The sequence below is a fragment of the Nelumbo nucifera genome, chromosome 2 (assembly GCF_055504915.1).
Source record: "Nelumbo nucifera cultivar China Antique chromosome 2, China Antique-T2T, whole genome shotgun sequence".
Lineage (NCBI taxonomy): Eukaryota > Viridiplantae > Streptophyta > Magnoliopsida > Proteales > Nelumbonaceae > Nelumbo > Nelumbo nucifera.
Genome location: NC_142650.1, coordinates 56798342 through 56811459, shown reverse-complemented (window position 1 = coordinate 56811459; position 13118 = coordinate 56798342). Strand labels below are relative to the sequence as shown.

Sequence of the window (13118 nt, the reverse complement as noted above, 5' to 3'; positions counted from 1 at the left end):
TAAAAGTTAATAAAATATAAAAATACATAAACTTTGCAAAAAAAACATTTAGGCACATGTATAATATCATATATTTATCATATTAAATAAAAAGTAAGTGTGACATATTAGAATTATTTTTACACACAAAAATACAAAAAAAAAGTTATGAAAATTTGAACACATCTATAATTCTATTTTTACACTACTATTAAAAATATGAATAAGAATTTATAACTTTCTTTTGACTAAAATATTCATTTTTGAATTTAGTCTCTGTTTAATTATGAGGTTTAAATTGTAAATTGAATTACTACTTTTCACCCCATTCAATTCCCTCTATTTAAATATTACATTATTTTTTGATAAATGAACAAAAAAAGATACACAAAAAAGATTAAATATTATAAAAAGAAGAATATAGCAAAGTAAGTAGGCCTATCAATGATGCTTGAAATTTCACAACTCGATCTGATTATCAAATATTTGGATGAGATATTTATGTAATCATATTTGGATTTGCAATCCGCATCTGATTAATAATAAAATATCTCTCTCTATATATATAGGGAGATAGAGAGAGAATAAAAATACATAAAATTTATAAAAAATATAGATACATTGTTACTATCATTGCCATAATCTATAAATATCACGTGCACACTTACTATTTAGTGTGGGCTGATTGACTAAACCAATACTGCCTTAGGCCTAAGCCCAACCTGTGTGCATCAAATTTTGGCACGGGTTGGATAATTCAGGGGTTAACATTCAAATATGGCCTGATTAAATTCGAATTCACTCTATTTATAGGCCTAATCACATGTGTCTTGTGAGATAACATAACCATTTACTTATTATGTGGTATTAGGGTATTCATGGTTCAATTTAGAGAATATGTTATACTGAAAACAAAGCTTTTTTTGTATAAAAACCAACATTACATTTTTGGTTTGGTTCCTATTACAGTTTGGGCCATATTATTAGGACTAACTTGATTAGACGATTCAAATAACATGTATATCGATATAAATAACAAATATGGTTCAAATATCAAATTAAAATATTAACAAGTGCCACCTATTACTATTATATAATCTAGTGTGAGGGCATGTGATGCAAGTTTGCAAGGTGAAGATATGAGTTGATAATATGTTACGAAATTTAACTTTCCTAATTGCACCAATACTAAGGTAAGTATTCACATTATAATAGTATAGATTACATTCACACTTTCTCATACATAAAATAACTTATTGGGTATCAAATTACAAGTTAAAAATTATAACAAACAACAATAATGCATGAAATGCTAGATGAGTACATACATACATATATATGTTAACCATACATATTATATATAATATGTATATTAATAAATATATTATTAATATTTCGATTTATGTGTTGGTCTGGTTTCAAAAATTTAGAAAGCCAAACCAAACTAGAAAATCACGGTATGAGGAATCCTCATACCAAACCAAATTGTTTTTAGTATAGACTATACGAATTTGTCAATTTCAACTTGGTTTTGTGCAATTTGGGGTCTAGACCATATTATGAACACTCCTACGTGGTATAATAACAACTGTGGCATGACTATTTAGGTGCCATGCGACATAATCATAATCATTGTAGTGTGTAAAATAATCATATATGGCATGTAACATAACCATATTTGTCATATAGCATAATCATAATTAAGGGGCGAGCACGGGCGAGCATGTGTTGGTTCGGTTCGATTCCAATGCTGAAAATGGAACCCACCCTACAGGGGTTGGTTGTATGTTTTTGGAGCCAAAACCTACTCTTCCAAGACCAATGTTAGGGTCTACCCATGGAACCTATTATTTGACATAATTATAATAAAAAGTTGCATCATTAATATGTTACTATCAATACATAATTATAAATTAGAAATCACAATCATAAAATATTTAAACTTGATTTCCAACAATAATGACAATTATTATTATTATTATTATTATACATATTCAAATATTAAAATGAATAAAATTATTAATCACTTAAGTTGCTTAATGATCAAGCGAGAACATGATATTAATAAACACGAGTGTTTAAGATTCAAATCTTTACGTCCTTGAAGCATTTTGGGATTTATTTTTATTTGGTTTTAGCAAAGCTAGTCAAGACCAATTCCACCAAAATCAACCAAAATCAATGAAAGCCGGGTAACAAATTGGTTTGAGGACGGTTCAAGATGAATTCCATTCGCTTCTGAGTATAACCTACTTACCTACCCATTTGCTCACCCGAATCATGTTGTGAAAGCAATATTTGCCGAAGTCTTTTTACTGCAAGCAACAGAAAGTAAAAACTTGAATAATAGTTTTTAATACAACCTTGGTATATTAACGTTAATTACTTAATACCACTATAAGCCTCCATGGTTTTCTCAATTCTGACGTATATGGTTTTCTTTTATTTATTTTTAACAAAGTACAAATAAATTGTTGGAATGCTCACGTTAAACGTTTCTCTCTCTAAATTTCTTATACTTCTACGGTACCTTCTACGCTTTTAAGGTTATGTGAACTCACCGGAAATTAGACGTCTAGCAAACATGGCGACTTCCTCGAGGTAACACAGAAGCTTGTTCGTTTGTGCTTCTGGGTATGTTTCAGGCTTTCAGTTTCCACTTTCCTTTTTTTTCATCTTATTCCTAATTTCGTAGTGTCGAACTTTCTTAGCACCATTTCGAGCTTCTGGGCATGTTGCAAGTCTTCTTCTCCTTTTTTTTCCCCTTGTTTTTTCTGTATGAACTTGTGTAATTATTTGAGCTAGATGATGTTTGGAATCCATTTCATTGCATTATGCCCTATTTCTCTGTTACCTTTGTACCGAACTTCAATCAAGTTACGAGCTTCTGTATATGTTATTTTCTATTCGAGTTTTTCAATCCTTGAACGCGGGTTCGAGTATGGGAGCGGTCACTTGTTGCTAAAATGCTGGAGGTCAGGTACACATCCACTCCTTCCGTCAGCATTATTGGGCAATGGTCTTTTTTTTCGTCAATCCCTTTCTGTTACCTGATTTGTTAGTATTTTATGTTCTCATCTGGAACGATTTTTGTTTTCTTGTCTAACAGTATTTGCCAAATCAATTCGAGAATGAACAGAAAACCCGTCTTATTTTGTAATCTCTCCCTTCCATTCACTTATGCGGAAACTAGTCATTCTATCATTTTAGTAATGCCTAACATTTCTAGACATCTTCCTTCCCGGGCTTGTCTTGCTTGATGGTCAACGTTTCTCAAGTTCTTTGATTAATGTTGTTTGTGGTAGGTCTTTCATAATGATCCCTTCAGATGATGGATTCTGCCTCATGACCTCTGTTTTGTTTAGACTGTCAAAATTATACCCAATCAATCTGATTTGAATATATTCTTCAGTTCTACTGTTTGCTAAATTTTGGGCATTGGTGAATGTCAAGGATGTTTGACTTTTGAATAATCCGTTTGTTGGAGACCAACTTATTTAGTTTAGTTTGGTATGCCAATGAACAATGGAAAACAATTAAGGTCTGCTTATCTTCAAAATGTTCCCTTTTTAGTTGCTACAACTCCTACCTATTTTTTCCTATTTCCTATTTGAAGAGGATGCTGACTCTTCCAGCTTCGTGTTTCTTTTCACTACTCATTGCATGTGTAGCTAGTATTTGAAGAAAATAATGGTTGTGCCTATAGAAAGATAATGACTACTTTTTAATATAAAGTTTGGTAGGACTTATAATCTTGTGTAGGGTAAAGAGTTCATTTTTTTGATGAATGATAATAAATTTATTAATTCAGAAGCAGATTTAGAGTGAGTTCATACAACATCCCAGGGAGAGGCCTGCAGCCCCTCCTTGAATCTTACAAGTAAACTAAGAAAGAAAAGCAAGAATCACAACTGAGCCCAAAACAATTCTTCCCTATTTACCCATTGCTTAGCTAACACATCTGACAAAGTATTTGCTGATCTCCCCACCCACTGTACAGTGACCAACATATTCCTTGTCAACCAACTAAATTTCTTCATTTCATTCTTGTAACGCCACATAGCCTCTTCGGGATTTTTCAACCAACCCACCACCACTTTGGAATCCCCCTCGATTGCTAGATGTTGTACCCCCAGCTGGTTTGCAAATTGTACCCCTTGTACAACAGCTAAAAGTTCTGCTCTGATGGAGTCCCCAATTCCCAAGGGACCTGAGTAGAGCAACAAAATCTCTCCCTTCTCATTTCTCAAAGCACCCCCCATTCCGGATAATCCTGGATTACCCATTTTACTTCCATCAAAGTTCAACTTCAATGAGCCTTCGGATGGAGGAGACCAACTTGTAATTGATTTGTCCTTTAGAGATGAACACCTCGCTACTGCTGACCAATTTCTCCAAAGGTCATTAAAGGAGAATTGATGAAAAATTTCCAAGGTCTTCAGCCAAGGTATTGCCCTATTTAACACACAGTCTTTCAATTCCTGACTGCTCCTTTCCTCTTCTTGAAAAATTCTAATATTCCTTTCTTCCCAAAGAGTCCAAATCAAGGCAACACGAGCACATCTCCACATAATTCTCCCTATTGTTGTAGGCCAATAAAAGGTAGAATGGTTGAAGAGCATAGGGTAAAGAGTTCATTGCATGCCGGGATTTACATTTGTTGTTATTTTCTGGTTCCAGTCAGTGGGACAACTATGATTTGTACTAGAAACCCAATAAATTGAATTTGCAGAGGCAAGGGTTCAGTGGACAGATTTGAAGGGCTAAGGAGCTGTAAGAAGCGGATACAACAAAGATTGGAGTAGAAGAAATTGAGTGGATACGTGTATTGCGGGAACAGGTCAAGTGCAGGTCTATGCATTCTAAAAAAATTAACCTAGTATTTAGAGAGTGGATTGGGGGGGGGGTTGCAGATCAAAAAGGGGGACTGGGAGTTTGGTTCAACACTTCCAAATATCAAGGTTTTGGTCTGCACATTGCTGGAAAGACTGAAGATTAAAATTAGGAAACAGAGAGGGGGTAAACCCACTTAGGCGCCTATAATAGTAATTGAGAAGTACAAAGGATGGCTGGATTTAGTTTCATAACCTTGGAGTTTAGAGTCCTCACTTTCAATGTTAATGCCCTGATTGGTGTGATTTAGATTAATCATGAGTACACAGTTGTGCCTACCAATAATAAAAACATCTGTACCCTGTAGGAAGGAAAAACACTAGGTGGCTTTGAAACTCTTCTATACTGTGTGCACTCATAAGTTGTATGCTCAAATAGCCATGAGTGTTACTGGAAATGATAGGAACTACAATCATCTTATTGCATGTTACTTCTTAATCTCATATTTCTTAATTCTTATAATTTGAAATCTGAGAGTTCCAATAGGTATGCAAAAGCACTATAATTCTTTGTAGTTTGTTCTTGTCTTGGAAAGAGCCCTATAGAAATTTTATTATTATTATTATTATTATTTCTAGTCAGAAATGACTTATTTGAAGGAACCTAGGAGCAGCTCCAATAGGTGATAAAATGAGGGAAATAGACTAAGATGGTTTATGCATGTGCAGAGAAGACCATCTACGAAACCAGTAAGAAGAAGCAATCTGTTACAAGATGGAGGCACTCAAAGAGCTAGGGGCATACCAAAAGGGGCATGGGTTCCCATAGTTTAACTTTGGACATGGGCATATGGCACTGAATAGAATGGATTGGTGAAAAAAGATTTGTGTAGCCAACCCAACATAACTGGGACAAGGTTTAGATGATGATGATGTTGATGATTTCTAGTCACATAGTTAAGTGCAGTTGCAGTATTCTTGCATCCCATTCTTTATTCCTTTTTCTATGTGAAACAAGGTTTCTTTGATCCTACATCTTTCATGCGTATTAGCATTATAAATTGGTTGGGTTTGGCTCATCTCTAACCCGAAATTTCATATTTCCTTATAGGCCAGGGGTAGGGGATAAACATCATTTGAGACCATGAAGATCATTAGTTGGAATTTGAGGGGTTTAGGGAGTGCCACAAAGAGAAGAGTAATCAAGGAAATGTTGAGGAAAGAAAAACCTGATTTAGTGCTGATTTAGGAGTCCAAAATCCAGGAGGTTGATAGCATTTGGATCAAAGGCTTTTGGGGAGAGAGGAATATTAGGTGGACCTTTGCCCCATCTTGGGGAGCTTCGGGGGGCATTATGACAATCTGGAGGGACGAAACCGTGCAGTGCCAAACTCTTACAGAGAAGGGTTTGAATGGGTTCTCACAAATGTGTATGGGCCGAACTCTTACAGAGAAGGAAAGCTGTTTTGGGATGAGTTAGCAAACAAACATTAGAGGGCTGTGGGAAAGGACTGTGGTGTATAGGGGGAGATTTTAACATAATCAGGTTTGTTGAAGAATCAAATGGGAGTAGGAGAAGGGTCACTACAAGCATGAGAAAATTTAATGAGTTCATAGAGGCCTTTGAATTGAAAGATTTTTTTTGAAGAAGAATAATAAAAAGATTTATTACTGTTAAGATGTGCCGAATAGGGGTAGTTTAGTCTTCTTCTGTTTATTAAGTAACTTGCTTATGTGGCAGTGTTATTAGAGTTACTCTGCCCCACACTTAAGTAAGGGCATTTCTGTCTTTGTAAACATTATTAGAATCTAATATAGATTAAGGGGGTCGACTGGATGGGTTAACCATCAGATTTTCGACTGACCCCTCTTATTCTTCTTCTTCTTCTCCTCTTCCTGTTCGGACTACTGTAGCAGTAGTCGAAACATGGTATCAGAGCCATGCTCCTGACCTACGTCAGTTGGTAAAGCACCTCAGCATTGTTCGTGACTCTTCACCTTCGTTTTTGGTCAGTCGATGGAGAGAACTGGTTCGCCCTAGGTCAGGAACATTACAACTTGTCTCTTTGCTGCGCATAACCTTCTTCAACAAGGAAAGTGACTTCAGCAGTGGATGGTTGATTGTTATTCTCAAAGGAAGGTCGGTTCTCTCTTCTTCTAGTGTTACTTATATTTCTGGGTAGAAACCCTACAAGAAGCTGTTAGTATTGAGTAGAACCTAGAGAACTAGGTTCATTGTTGCCCTAGGAAGGGCTGTGTGTGCAGTAGCCGAATGGTGTAGGGCTGCTGTAAGTTGTTGAATGGTGTTAGGGCTGCTGTAAGTGGCCGAGTGGTGTAAGGTAGAACGCAGTGACCTTGCCGAACTCCTTGTGGTTGTGTAATGCCCTCTTAAGTGTGTTAAACAAGTCTGAACTGGGTGCAACAGATTTGGCTGTGTTGTGGTGCTTGAGTGGTTGTAAGAGGGCCTCTACTTGTGATTAGTGAATGGTAAATTGATGCTTATGTGGGACGTAAGTGTGTGAAGTCAGCAGTAGTGTGAATAAGAACAAGTGTGTGCTTCCACTGTGGTGTTTTGAGGCTGCAATAGGTGCTGAAATATCAAACTGTGAACAACATTAATCAGCTTGTAGCTAAGAAGTAAAGTTAGAGACAACTGTGAAAGAGTACAATGGCAGCAATAGATGGCTACAATGATCAGAAACCTAGTGTAGTAATTTCCTCCGACTACCTAGGGGTACAAATGACCTCAATTAAGCTAAATGGGGAGAACTATGTTCCATGGGCTAAATCAGTGGAAGTTTTTCTCAAGGCAAAGAAGAAAGTAAAGCATGTAAGAGATGAGAAGCCACCGGTTGACTCTCCAGGGTTTGATGATTGGGAACAAGAAGATGCTCAAATCATGACTTGGCTGTGGAATAGTATGGAACCCAAAATCAGTGCCAACTTCATGTTCCTTGATACAGCTAAGGATATATGGGAGCATCTAAGAAGCTATATTCTGGACAAGATAACACAACAAGAGTATATCAGCTGTATCAGGAGTACTTTGATTTACAACAAGGAACCAAAACACTAGAAGAGTACTATGCCTGCATGAAGAATATAAGGAATGAACTCAATGTTTATCATCCCCTTACTCCGGATATTCAAGTTCAGCAACAGCAAAGGGAGCAGCTAGATGTTACAAGATTTTTAGTGGGGCTGAAGTCGGAATATGAGCCAGTTAGAGCTCAAATATTGGGGGGCTCTACTCTTCCTACACTTGAGGAAGTATTCTCAAGACTTCGTAGAATTTCTTTGGGCCAGACAGAGAACCCCACACAGTATGATAGATCAGCACTTGTGACAGGTAGAGGTGGTGGACATAGTACAAGAGGGGGAGGTCATTCCAGAGGGGGTCGTGGCAATTCCATGATTGGTCGGGGTGGCCGTGACTCAGGGGGAGGCCGTGGAAGAGGAAAAAATAACTCTACAAGGAAGTGTACTCGTTGTGGTAGGGATGGACACACAGTGAATTTCTGTTATGACCTACATGGCCCTCCCTCTAAATGGGCTAATCATGTTGTAGCAGGCGAGGTTGCTATTAGTGACAGTAAACTGGCAGACCGAACACCTCCCACATCTACATCTACTTCTGGGAGGGAGATGGTGAGTGTTCCGCGTGATGAGTATGAACGGTTCCTTCAAACTACTTCACAGCATACCACTGCCACATATGCCCAATCAGGTATTGCTTGCATGTCATCTAAAACTCCTTCCTGGATTATTGACTCTAGAGCCTTAGATCATATGACCGGGACTCCAGGTGTGTTCTCTTCTCTTTCTGAAACCTCCACATCACAAACTGTTACACTTGCCAATGGGTCCTCATCTCCCATCTGTGGTGTTGGTAATGTTGATTTGGCTTCTGTCCCCTTATCATCTGTTTTATATGTACCTAAGTTTCCATTCAATCTTATGTCTGTTAGTAAAATAACCAAAGCTCTTAACTGTTCTGTTACCTTCTTTCCTTCCGCTTGTGTTTTTCAGGATCTCAAGACGGGGAAGAAGATTGGTGGGGGGCATGAAGCTGGTGGATTGTATTACCTTGACGGCGGTGGATCTTCGATTGCACTTCAGACTTCCCTTACTCCTCTACAATGGCATTGCTGACTGGGACATCCATCTCTCAAGGTTCTCAAGATGTTGGTTCCATCATTGAGTCAGTTGTCAGTTTTACAATGTGAGTCATGTCAGTTTGGTAAACACCGTCGTGTGTCCTTCAGTCCAAGAGTTGAGAGTCGTATGTTGAGTCATTTTTCTTTGGTTCATTCAGATGTTTGGGGTCCAATCAAAATAGAGTCTTATAATGGGTACAAGTATTTTGTCTCCTTTATTGATGATTGTTCAAGAATGACATGGAATTATTTAATGAAAGAAAGAAGTGAATTATTTTCCATTTTTCAAAAATTCCATGCTGAAATACGCACACAATTCGGTGTTCCAATCAAAGTTCTCCATTTAGATAATGGTCGTGAAGACTTTCTTACTGCATTTCAACAGTATTTAGAACAACATGGCATTATTCATCAGACCTCGTGTGCTTTCACCCCTCAACAAAATGGGGTGGCTGAACGGAAGAATCGTCATCTTCTTGAAATTGCTCGGTCTATGCTTCACCACATGAATGTTCCTAAACGGTTTTGGAGTGATGTTGTACTCACTGCATGTTTTCTCATTAATCGGATGCCCTCTTTTATTCTCCATGGTCGGTCCCCCTTCTCCATCTTGTTTCCCACTTTATCTCCGTTTCCATTAACTCCTCGTGTCTTTGGTTGTGTGTGCTTTGTTCATAATTTGAGTCCTGGAATAGACAAGTGTTATAATCCCATTGCCCGAAAGTGCTATGTCTGCCCTGATGTCACATTTTTTGAGTCTGTCCCCTTCTTCTCCAGTCATGAAGCACCCTTGTCCTCACCCTTACCTCCTCTTCCTCTTCCTGCCAGTGATTCAGTTCCAGAGGCTGTTGTTGGAGTAGACTCGTCTCCTCATCCAGTGCAGGTCACCACTGAACGACCACCGATCCGACAAGTGTATACACGTCGAACGACATCGGCCCCTCCTCCTGCTTCTACCTCATCTGCGGATCCTCTCATGGCTCCTATTGCTGAACCTTCAGATCTTGACCTACCCATTGCCTTACGGAAAGGTAAACGTAGTTCTACACTCCATCCCATTTCCAATTTTGTTTCATTATCTCGTCTTTCTACCTCACATCGCCAGTTTGTTTCACTTTTGTCTTCTATTTCCATACCTAACAATGTTCAAGAAGCTCTTAGTTCACCTGGATGGCGGCGGGCAATGAAGGAGGAACTTTCTACTCTTCAACATACTCAAACGTGAGAACTTACTACTCTCCCACCTGGTAAGCATGCTGTGGGCTGTAAATGGGTGTATACTGTGAAATACTTGGCAGATGGTGTGGAGCGTCTGAAGGCCAGACTTGTTGCTAAAGGTTACTCATAGTTGTATGGTGTGGACTACATGGAGACATTCTCTCCGGTGGCTAAAATTGGTTCCGTTTGTGTCCTAATTTCCTTGGCAGTTATGCATGATTGGCCTCTCCTTAACTTGACATAAAGAGTGCCTTCCTCCATGGTGATCTAGTGGAGGAGGTATATATGGAGCAACCACCTGGGTTTGTTGTTCAGGGGGAGGGTGGTAAGGTGTGCAAGCTGAAGAAAGCAATTTATGGGTTGAAGCAATCTCCACGTGCTTGGTTTGGGAAGTTCAGCGAAGTGGTGAAGAGTTTTGGAATGAAGCAATGCCAGGTTGATCACTCAGTGTTCAGCTATGACTCAGAAGTTGGGAAGATTTTATTAGTGGTCTATGTGGATGATATTGTCATCACTGGTAGTGATAAATTGGGGATTGGCAAACTAAAGGTATTTCTGCAAAATCATTTTCAAACAAAGGACCTTGGAACATTAAAGTATTTCTTGGGAATAGAGGTTGCCAGGTCAAAACAAGGTGTGAATCTGTGCCAAAGGAAATATGTCCTTGATCTATTGGAAGAAACAGGACTGTTAGGTGCAAAACCGGCTGAGACCCCTATGGAACCAAATGTTAAGTTGAGCAGTGATACGGGAGAAGTATTTGAAGATCCTGGAAGGTATAGACGACTAGTGGGAAAGCTGAACTATCTGACTATCACGAGACCCGACATCTCCTTTGCAGTCAGTGCGGTGAGCCAATTCATGCAGAACCCTCATATACCTCACTGGGATGCAGTCCTTAGAATTGTGAGGTATCTGAAAGGAGCTCCAGGCCGTGGGCTATTGTATAAACCAGGAGGAAAACTTGAAGTAGTTGGGTATACAGATGCAGACTGGGCAGGCTCAGTGAGTGACAGAAGATCTACTACAGGCTATTGCACATTTCTGGGAGGAAATCTTGTGACATGGAAGAGTAAAAAGCAGACGATTGTAGCCAGAAGCAGTGCTGAAGCCGAATATAGGGCCATGGCTCACACTACCTGCGAATTAGTGTGGCTGAGGAATCTCCTACAAGAAATTGGGTTTCACATGGATAAACCTATGAAATTGTACTGTGACAACCAAGCTGCACTCCATATCTCATCCAATCCTGTCTTTCATGAGAGAACAAAGCACATAGAGGTTGATTGCCATTTTGTGAGAGAGAAGGTTCTTGCCGGAGAGATAAATACAGAACATGTGGGCTCCAATGACCAGTGGGCAGATTTGTTTACAAAAGCTCTAAGCTCAGGGAAAGTGAACTATCTATGTAACAAGCTGGGATTATATGACATATATTCTCCAGCTTGAGGGTGTTAAGATGTGCCGAATAGGGGTAGTTTAGTCTTCTTCTGTTTATTAAGTAACTTGCTTATGTGGCAGTGTTATTAGAGTTACTCTGCCCCACACTTAAGTAAGGGCATTTCTGTCTTTGTAAACATTATTAGAATCTAATATAGATTAAGGGGGTCGACTGGATGGGTTAACCATCAGATTTTCGACTGACCCCTCTTATTCTTCTTCTTCTTCTCCTCTTCCTGTTCGGACTACTGTAGCAGCAGTCGAAACATGGTATCAGAGCCATGCTCCTGACCTACGTCAGTTGGTAAAGCACCTCAGCATTGTTCGTGACTCTTCACCTTCGTTTTTGGTCAGTCGATGGAGAGAACTGGTTCGCCCTAGGTCAGGAACATTACAACTTGTCTCTTTGCTGCGCATAACCTTCTTCAACAAGGAAAGTGACTTCAGCAGTGGATGGTTGATTGTTATTCTCAAAGTCACTTAGCTTTTAGAACCCGGTGGTGGAAAGGTTTGAGAAGCGACTAGCTGGATGGAAACATAATTATATTTCTCTGGGAGTAACTTTAATCAAATACACCTTAGCTAACCTTCCTATTTATTATATGTCGGTTTTTAGGACGCCCCAAGTTGTGGTGAAAAAAATTGAAAAGATTGTGAGAGACTTCTTATGGGAACCTGGGGAAGGAAAGAAAGATCACTTGCTTAGTTGGGAGAAGGTGATAAAATTAAAATTGGAAAGGGGGATTGGGGATTGGAAATTTGAGATTAAAGAATCAGGCATTGAGTAAATGGCTTTGGAGATTTTCGAAAGAAAGTCAAAGACTTTGGCATAAAGTGGTGGCAAGTGTGCACATGCTGTCAAACAACGGATGGGGTGCTGGTTGTCTTCATAGAGGTACCATAGCTACTCCTTGGAAATCCATCCATGACTCTCTTCCTATTTTCCTCAGCCACATCAGGTATGACTAGGTCTCAGGTCAGAAGATTAGGCTTTGGGAAGATATTTGGCTTGGGGAGTCTCCTTTTAAGGAGATTTTTCCCTCCCTTTACACTCTTTCCAATCTCAAAGGTAGACCAGTGTTACAATTTATTAGTTCCCCTCTCTCCCTTCTTGAGTTGAACTGGAACTTGGGCTTCACTAGAAACCATAGAGAATCTGAAATTCCCAGTGTGTCTACTCTGCTTACACTACTGAATCCTGTGGTTCATGGGGATGGGGGTATGGATAGTAGGGTGTGGACTCTAAGTCATGTTGGGCTCTTCACTTGTAAATTTTTTATTAATCCACTTGTAGCCTTCTCTTCTTCCCATTCCCCTTCTTTCCCTGTTAAGGAAATCTGGTATTCCCCCATTCCTCCTAAAGTCGGTGCTTTCTGCTTGGAAGTGTATCATGACTACATTAACACATGTGATAAGCTCCAAAGGAAGAGACCAAACTGGTGTTTGTCCCCCAATTGGTTCTGCTTATGTAAGTTAACTGGTGAGACTGCAT

General features: G+C 39.1%; 1 protein-coding gene across 3 annotated transcripts in view; it reads left to right on the top strand.

Annotated features, from left to right (window-relative positions):
• The first annotated feature begins 2413 nt into the window (after nt 1-2413).
• Nucleotides 2414-13118, top strand: part of LOC104587356 (uncharacterized) — a 33570-nt gene continuing 22865 nt past the window's right edge. The window contains exon 1 of one of the 3 annotated variants that reach the window (XM_010244928.3): nt 2414-2613. The gene's annotated coding sequence lies outside the window, so the exon portion shown is untranslated. Of the gene's footprint in view, nt 2614-12964; nt 13107-13118 lie in introns of those variants that run through there. The other 2 variants (XM_010244931.3, XM_088898463.1) reach the window with 2 other exon arrangements.